This window comes from Alligator sinensis, unplaced genomic scaffold, assembly GCF_000455745.1.
Source record: "Alligator sinensis unplaced genomic scaffold, ASM45574v1 scaffold378_1, whole genome shotgun sequence".
Classification (NCBI taxonomy): domain Eukaryota; kingdom Metazoa; phylum Chordata; order Crocodylia; family Alligatoridae; genus Alligator; species Alligator sinensis.
Window position 1 is genome coordinate 391,406 of NW_005842697.1, and position 9,799 is coordinate 401,204.

The window sequence follows — 9,799 nt, forward strand, 5'->3', positions numbered from 1 at the left end:
AATGTTGGAAGCAGTTCTAGAGGAGTGGAATTCATATGCTGAGTGAAGGTGATAAGGGGTATACAGCAAATGAATTTTGTGACTGCCTCTTCCCTCATTAAAAAAGTTGCATCAAGTCTACAAAGGTGTAGTCACTTCTGGAACATTACTTATGCAGCAGCTGTTTCATAGTGCACAGCAACACTACAACAGAGTGTTTGGTGGCAAAATATTACCTATTCCTTTAGCAGATTATGCAGTAGAGATCCATACTAAGGATAACATGCAATTATTAGCATTTTATTTTAGCACAGGAAGTGCAAAGCACATTTCAGATATGCTATGGACATACAAGGTAGATGTCTATTACCCTTCATCTGCCTAAGTGGCACTTGCCCAGCTGTGTAAATGGTGCTTTTGGTACTTGCATGGAGTTGGAAATTCCATTATCCCTTCAGTGCAAACATGTAAGTGTATGTGCATATACTGTGCATGTTTAGTAGCTTATGGACAGTAGGATCTATGTGGCTACTGGCTATGTATGTATGCACATGGGCATAAGACTGGAAAAAATGAGGAGGAGAACCCATCCTCATCTTAGCCATAATAGATAAGTGGTGAGGGCAGTGATACTCACAGGTGTGCTGTGACACATTAGTGCACCATGAGAGCAATATGAGTGTGTTTTGAGATCCCCCTGTGTGATGAGGTAAAAGCTCTCCTCCCTGTCTGGCACCTTGCTCCTGCTCCAGCTACTCCAGTGGTGCCTGCAGCTGCTCCTCTGGTGATTGTTGCCACTGCTTCTGCTCTTCCCTACCACCAGGCAGCCCCTGTGTCAGCCCCCACCTTGATCCCAGCAGCTCATTCTGCTTCAAATGGGCAAATGCATAGATGGAGCTGTGCTTTGCAGCCTGGCTTATCCTCCCATACTCCTCCCATGCTCCTAGGGCTGGCAGGAGAGGCCCCAGGGGTGCTCACCAAAGTGTGAGACCTTGCAGGAACAGCTTGTGCAGAGGGGGCTGATCTTGCCCCCTGAGGTACAGAACAGGGGGCAGGAGGGGCAGAAAATGGCATAAGCAAGGGCATGGCGGGGTGAGATCCTGTCCCCATCACCCTTAAGCGGTACCAGCCAGATCAGTGATTCTCAACTTTTTTAGTGTCAAGGCCGCTCTTTGTATCTTTTCTGAACTTAGATTTCAGTGAAAGTGCTCTACAGCCATGACCAAATACAAAGGCATGTCTGCAGAGCATTTTAAAAAGGCCCAAGTCCATGACAATTTGAACCTTCATTGTATGAGAGTTAAGATGAAGATCCTCTGAAGTGGAGTACCTTCAGTAACTTGTGTGTGTGTGCACTGGGAGCAGGGCTGGACTGACAAAAGTCAGCCCTCCTCCCGGGGCTGACTTATGCTTGGGAGGCGGGGCGGGGATGTGGAGGGATTTTAGTTTGTGTTTTTTTCAGTCGGTGTTGGAGGGTGGGGTAGGTGGATTGGAACATCTGGGGGCGGGGGGGAAGGGTTGCAATCCACCCACCCCACCCTCCAGCACCAGCTCCCTCCACTCCAACAGGATGAGCTCCCTCCACTCCCTTTCCCCATCCTATTCTGAAAACAGCGCCGGGCCTAGGAGAGCAGCTGTAGGCTCACAGCTGCTCTAAAAGCAGTTCTATTCCTTAACCCCCAGGACGCAAGAGCAAATGTCTGTTGGGTTCAGGGGATCATTTTAACCCACAGCACTTCCTACAAAGTGCCATGAATTACAATGGGGAGCTGCTCTTCTATCTGCACCTAGAGAAAAAGGTTCAAGACCCTTGTTGGTGAAAGGTACCTAGAATCCAGGTCCTCCATTTTCTGGGCAAGTGCCCGAGTCACTCAACTACTAGGGGCTAAAGTACTGGAGCCAGGGGTGGGGGGGTGTCCTGCTCTTCTGATATCAAACACTTTCCAGTCACACATTTTTGTCCAGCTACTGTTTTGTTACATGCATATACTAGGCATGCATGTGTAGCCATGTGACCTTCCTGGCCAGTGCATAGCCTACTGAGAAGGCATGGTATATGTGCTCACACTTATGCATCCACACTGCATGGCTAATAGGGGGTTATAGAATCACAAACTGTGTCAGTGCCAAAAGGCCACTTACTCTTCAGGAAAGCTACCATTTAAGATAATAAAATAGCATCCATAATGGCCACATTAGCCAGGGCATCTATTTTGTCTGAACTATCTGTCCTGATGTTTGATTCCCCAAAATAAACATGAAGAGTTTTTTGCCTTAACTTATGTTATTAACTCCTGGTGAGGAGTCATTAATCTGGCCACAGTTTCTTTCATGCTTTGCACTTTTCAAAATAATTTTTCATCCTGTACATTTATGTAACATTTAATTTACCCAAAGTTCCCCACAATGTAAAGTATAAGATGATAACAAAAGATCAAAGTGTTTAACATTATGCAACTGAAAGACTTGAAAAACTAAGTAGGAGTTTCAACTTTGGGGGCTTACATTTTCAAGTCAGCCTAAACTTCAAAGGATTTATGAGCTTCTTTAGAAGTGCAGCTGAGAAATTTGGCATAGGTTGACGTCTACCTATTGTCCCCTTATTAGAAATGCTTTTTCTTTGACATGCCTTGTCTCTGATACTTGGATTTACAAGCAACAAGATACTGCTGCAGAGCAATACTTTAAAACCCATAAAACATTATTTGAAGAGAAACTAATATGTTAGCCTAAGGTTTGTGCTTTCATATGGACTTTCAGCCCCACATTTATGTTTTTCTGTATTATTTGAGAGCTAGAGGCTGACCTTGTTTTGTGTGTGTGTGTGTGTGTGTGTGTGTGTGTGTGAAACAAGACTACAATGATATAAAGTGTCTAGTAGGTAATTTTCTAATTTATCATTAAAACAATTATAAAAACAAAATTAATTTGCTATCCCAGAGTGTAAAATAAGTAGGTGTTATCTTTGTTAAATGCCAGTTAGGATGAAAATGGCTTTGCATTCATCTTACTGTAACAAAGTAGATAAGAAAGAAAAAAAATAATGTGGTTATGTAACAATGAATTCCAGGGAGCACCATGTAAGCACAATAGCTGCAGGGGGAAAACTCAGTGCTGGCAAATTTTAAATAAGGAAGCCTTCCAGGCACCTAAAACCTATGTAATAAAAATCCGAATTGAAAATGTAATTGTGCCTATTTTGTAGAAAATAAAATGATCTGCTTAAGTGATTGGCCCCAACACCTCTCTCTTCATTTTTATTTACATACATCTTATTCATGCTCCTTCTATTACTCAAATACCTGGAAGTATTAGCCTCCAATGGGCTTTATTTCTATTCAAGAAGCTTAGTTGAGAGGAACTAAAACACCTCAATTAATCTTTCAAAAGGAGGAATAATTGAAAGACAGAAGCTGCCCTGTCTATGAGGAAACAAGCACCACTGAGGCTCAGTGCCAACAGTAAAACTCTTAAAAAAAACATTGTGTGGAAGTAGTACATTTGGGCTGTTTAATTGAATAATAAGTAAAAAGAGAGAAAGATACCCCCCATTACATCTGTAAAATAAATGGAATTACTGTTGTACTGGTAAAAGTGTTTAGAACAAAATAATATTTCCCAGACATACATGGGGCCATATGCTTTCACATTGCCTAAATGCTTATTTGGGGACAGTATTTTCAATCTCACGCTTTTGTTTTGTCTGTCAAGCTGTTTTGTGGTTTTCTTGTGGCCCTAGCAATTAGAATCAAAGAAGTGCAAAAGAATCTGAGCCCTTTCTCTCTCTCTCTTTCTCTCTTTTTAAAAAAGAAGTTTTCTAGCAAAGAAAAAAAAAAAGCTTGAAAAGAACACAGTAGCCAACGCATAATTGTTGCATATTTTGGCATTGACAGTCTTGTAAGACTGTAGAAAGGGCCTTGTACTTGGTACTCATATCCTAGAAAATAGAGATGTGGTTAGACAGCTGTGAAGAGGTTGGAGATTATACACTGTTGGGCTACTGCACCCTCTCCTGCACTAGAAGGGAACAGGCAAGGCACCAAAAGGATAAAATAAAAGTTCCTTTTTGCAGCTGGAGTGAAAAAAGTGTAAAGTTATACCAGGAAAAAAAGCTGGCATACACTTCTTCTCCATGGCTCGAAGGGGACATGGTCCAAATTGCAAACTCAGAGCGACAATTCAGGCCTTCTGCTCTGGGGCAGAATGACACTATATTGCCCTTTATACAGGGTGGATTGCATGGAGCCAATTTATCTCCTTCTGCAGGGGCCAAAGAAGGACTGAGTGATTTTTTGTGTGTGTGTGTGTGTGTGTGTGTGTGTGTGTGTGTGTGTGTGCTTATGCATGTGTGTTTGAGAGACTGAGACAGAGAAAAGTTAAATATGGTTTCAGAGGTCCAAAGACAAATTTGAGCCACTGAATTTAATTAATAGGTTAGGCTGACAAAGCAAAAAAAAAATCTCCCTTACCTTTCCTGAGCCCATGACAATTAAAAAAGAGAGGATGAACTGTTTCAGGTGGCCAACATGGACCTTCTCGTCCTTTCTCCAACCCCCAGAAGATGGCAAAGGAGGGATCCAAGACCTACTGAAGTAGGAAGTGTTCACTGACTTTGGGTCCTGCCGAGATTTAGCAGGAAACTTTGTTTAACCACTTTAAACTTTTTGAGTAATCTCAGTAAGTCTCCCTTTTGCTACACAGCTACAGTAAGCCTAGATTTCTTTTGCAGCATTGTAATATGAAAGGGCTCTTAAGTGTACTTCCCATGATTAACTCATTCTTTAGTCAGCGTCTAATATCCCCAGATAATTTGAAATTGAGTCAGAATCTGTCCTGATTGTTGCACACTAAAAAATGGCTTAGAAATATATCCCTTAAAGGAATAGATAATGTTTATCAGCACAATAACTTTCTAAAAATGAAGAACACATCTTGGAAATTAGATTAAGATAGATAATGTTGAAGTACAAATTGTATATTAGGTTTCTAGAGGGAAAAAAGAGACCTTGCAAATTAGAAGCCTGGCAATTTTGCTTTGTAAACACATTTTTTGTTAAATATTAACCATATATAATATATATCAATATATTATGTAAATATTACAAAGGAATATAGTGGCTTTGTGGTCAGTTATATGATTTTTTATTCTACTTCTACTGTGGATAACGTCTTTTGTCCTGCTTTCTCTACTCTGATGTCCTCTGTTCAAGGCAGAAGTAGTGCAAGACAATTCAGGTACCCTGAAAAGCCATTTATTTAAAGTTTCTATTTAACTCTCCTTCTACTTACCTCTACAAAAGGAAAGGGAACGAAAGGAAAGGAAAGATCTCATGCTTGTTTTCTGTACTTTGTGCATTTTTTTCATAGCCAGGCAGAGGTCAGAAAAAACGCACTAGGGCCATGTCCAGATGAGTAGGTACCTGCACTTATAGTGGCACAAATAGTCATGGCACAACTTTGTGCCACTACTTTGTGCTATATCACGCACCCCTGCATGTGCCCTTTGTTGTGGGCTGAGCCAAGCTCCTCCTGCCTCTGAGCTGGGCTCCACGTGCTATAGGGGAGAGGAGCGGGGTTGGGGGAGAAGAGGCTGGCTAGGGCACAGGAGACAATCGCACAAGGCTAGCTGGCAGGCAGCCCCTACACTGAGGCACCCTGCACCCGAGCCAGACCAGGAGTGGCACATGGAGAGGGGGGAGCCCCCACGCTGAGGGCTCAGTGTGCCTCACAGCGGGGACTCCACATCTCCACTTCTCAGTAGGGCCCTTATGCTGAGGCATGCAGAACCAGGAGGTCAGCCAGTTCAGGGATGACTGCTCCCCCATCTCAAGGAATTCTGCAGCTGGCAGGGGTGTAGCGTGCCTCAGCATGGGGGCTCCACAGCGCAAGGGGATGGGGAAGCAGGGAGGCCTGTGCTTCCTGCTCCCCCATCTCCATATTTGTCCTGGTGCACACTATTTTCATGTGCTTTCCACTGCTTTTTTTCCCCAGGAGTTATTTTTGCTACTGGGAAATCCCAGTCACAAATTATGCCTCTGCGCTGCAAATTAGCAATGCTGCACAGTTTAATGTGCAATGTGTGCAGTTTGAGGTGCCACAAACTGACCATGCCTGTATGTGTGGATGAAGCCTAGCAGTCTTTTATTTATTTATTTTTTTTATGCCATCTTCCAACAAGCTATAGAGTGGTATATTTTCATTCAGAGACTAAAAGAAGGCATTCAGAATCCTGCACTAGTTTAGGAACTCTGAAAATGAGGCTTGTGGATTTTTGTTTCTTCTGCTTTGCTTTCTTTTGTTTTGTCCAGAAATACCTTAACTGAAAACACTTCTCAACTGCCTTCAGTCTTGCTTGCCCACTTCTCTCTTGTTGTCAATCCATTTGTTAAAAAACTGTAAAATCATAGAAAAAGTAAGGCTGGAAGGGACCTTTGGAGACCTAGTTCCACCTTCTGCTCAAAGCAGGATCATCGCTGACTAAACCGTCATCATTAAATGTTTGTCTAATCTGCTCTTTAACATTTCCAAGGATAGCAGTTCCAAAACCTCTCTACTACAATGCTTAATCACATTCATAATGAGAAATTTAAGATTATTGCTCCTAGTCCTGTCCCCTACAGTCACAGAGAAAAGTCTAATTCCATCTTCTTTATAACTCAGGTATTTGAAGGCTTTTAGGGTACATGTAGTTATTATGTTTAGATGGACCTAATTAGTAGGGCTGTGCAAAACAGCAACATTTTGTTTTGACTTCGACTGTTTCAACAGGACAGTGTTTCATTTTGAGTTTCATTTAGTTTTGAAGCACTGTTCCATTTCATTTAATCGAAACTGTTTCGCTGTCTTGATGCTGTTTTGACGTTTCGTCCATAGGCTACAATGGGGAAATCACAAAACTGCCTATAACTTTGTCATTTCTTGCCTCATTCAAATGAAAGCAGCAGGAAGGGTATCTCCTAATTAGGCCACAAAGCTTGTCAAGTTTCAAGGAGGTAAGTGCAGGGAGTTCTGGGAAACGCACTTTAGCATGCTGACAAGCAAACCTCATGACATGTGTGGCTGTGTGTGTATATTAAGGTGCAGCTGTTTTACCTTCCCTCCCCCAGAGCACTGGGATTGGAAGGGACCTCAGGGAAGGATAACTGTCACTGGCCAGCTACACAGTCAAAATCAGAGCAGTCCTCCCCTCTTATTCCCCCTCCCTCTCCTTACTTTCTGTTACCCTGCAAACAAGCCCAGCTTCAAAACTTGAAATGTTTTGCAACTTTTGAAACATTTCGAGTGCCCTCATTTCATTTTGAGGCTGTTTTGAAGCCTTTCATTTCAGTTTTATTTTTGCTGTTTTGAGCTTTAGATGAGTCAAAACAACATTGAAACGAAATACCTGATGAAATTTTGCACAGCCCTACTAATTAGGGTTGGGTTGATTTAAATGCTGATATGTGCAGATGTTCAGGGGGTTATATTTTGGCCAAAAATAGTTGGCCTGATCTAAGTTAGTTCACCTGAGTGTGTGAACTAACTCAGATGAGAAATGGGTTAATCCAATCTAGAGAACATCTGCACACATTTGGAGTGCAGCAGCCCCAGGATTGGGAAAGCCTAGCTGCTTGCCTCAGCCCTGAGACTGTGATGGGGATGGGTAGGAAAAGCACACTGACCCTCCCGCCCCCAGATGGGTAATTTCATCTGCATACCCACCAACCCCTTGCAGACCTGCCAGCCCCTCTGATCCTCCCATCCACCCTCAGAACCTGCCACCCCCTCATATGGACCTGTTGTTCAGGTATAACTTGTTCTTGATGAATCCATGCTGGCTGTTCCTGATCATTTTGTTTTTTTCAGGTGCTTAGAAATAGATTACTTGATGATCTGCTTCATGATGGTTCTTGGTATCAAAGTCAAAATGATTGGTCTGTAATTGCCTGGATTGTCCTTATCTAGATTCTTGCCCTTTTCATCTATTTATCATGGACCTCACTTGACCCCTATGACTTCTCAAAGATGATAGCCACTGGCTCTGAATTTACCTCTGCAAATTTGTTCAGTACTTTAGGATGTATACTATACAGTCCTGCTGACTTGAAAACATCTAGTTTCTGTAAACAACCCCTAACCTGTTCTACCTCTACTCTAAGATGTGTATATCCTTCCCTATCCCTGTTGGCAACTTCACTCATCATCTAGTAGCTGACCATGGTAGTAAGGATTGAAGTAAAAAAAAACATTAAATATTTCAACCTTATTACATCATCTGTTAGTAGAGTATTTTTTGGTGCTTGTACATGTGACAGGGGTTTAGAATCCTGCATTGAAAAGGTAGACTGAGGGGCTTTAATAGCAGCCTCCCATTACCTGAAGGGTGGTTCCAAGGAGGATGGAACTAGACTATTCTCAATAGTGACAGATTACAGAATAAGGAGCAATGATCTCACATTCCAGTAAGGGAAGTTTAGGTTAGATACTAGGGAAAACTTCCTCACTAGGAAGGTAGTGAAACTGGAACAGGTTACCCAGAGAGGTGGTGGAATTTCTATCCTTGGAGGTTTTTAAGACCTGGCTAGACAAAGCCTTGGCTGGGATGATCTACTTGGGGATGGTCCTGCTTTGAGCAGGGGGTTGGATTAGAAGACCTCCTGAGGTCCCTTCCAACCCTAATTTTCAATGATTCTATGATAAATTGGTTGGGAGGGGGGAGAGAAAGGAATTGTTTAGATTTGTTTAATGGCAAATTGTCTAACTGTAAAACAACGAGAACACTTTATCATGAACTTACCTCTGATTTGTAAGAGAGTAGAATTGAAGAAAAATACGCTTACCTCAATACATTTACCTGTCCTTACAATCTTCACAATTAAGCATAGCTCTTCTCAACCGGGAACACTGATTTGAAGTGGCATTTTATCAATCACATTAACATCTTATCAGTCCTTCTCTCATGTAGTGACAAGCATTCTTCTAATCACCCTAAGAGCAATATCTCCCTTCAGATGTTTACCAACATTCATTTACTGATGCGTGTTTTACATTTGTGCTTACTATCATATCTGACTTTTAATTTTAAAAATCTGGTGTTTGTGGGAAGTGACCAAGTCAGGATGCTATGGTTTTACTCCTACTTTATTACTTATTCCTGAATGTTATTGATCAAATATCTTAATCTCTTTGGGGTTCAGTGTGCCCATCTCTAAGATGGCCATAGTAATGTTTGCAAGTCTCCTAAAGATGATTTGAGTATTGCTGTTTGTAAAGTGTGTGAATTATCAAAAAGCACATTCATCATATGATCTTAACATGTTAATATAAGATTTCCTCTCCCAAGAGGTGGGGAAGAGATTATGGTGTTAATAGAATTCATTTTCTTAACATAATTTTTACTTAACATAATGGCAACAAAGCCTGGCTATAAAGGAATGCAAACAAAACAGAATTATTCTCCTAGCTGGGATATACCTTTTAATAGGAAATCATGTGGTGGTATCAGTTGGTTATTTTAGCAAAACAAAATCTTCTATTACAAACATCAGAACTTCATTTTTAACGTTGGCCACCAAAACTAAAATGAAGATGGATTTGTACCTAGAAAGACTTTGTTACTTCTTTCAGATGTCACCTTCTTACACACAGGCATTCCTAAATATCTCATCTTGCTAGGAAGGTGGGAAACCCACACATACATGTGTTATCTGTGAGCACAGAGCAGTTAAATGAATGTTCATCTGTTATGGTAGGTAATAATAAATAATACAAGTTCAGTGTTTCATAGTTTCATAGTAGCTAGGGTCAGGAGGGACCTGAACAGATCATCTAGCCTGACCCC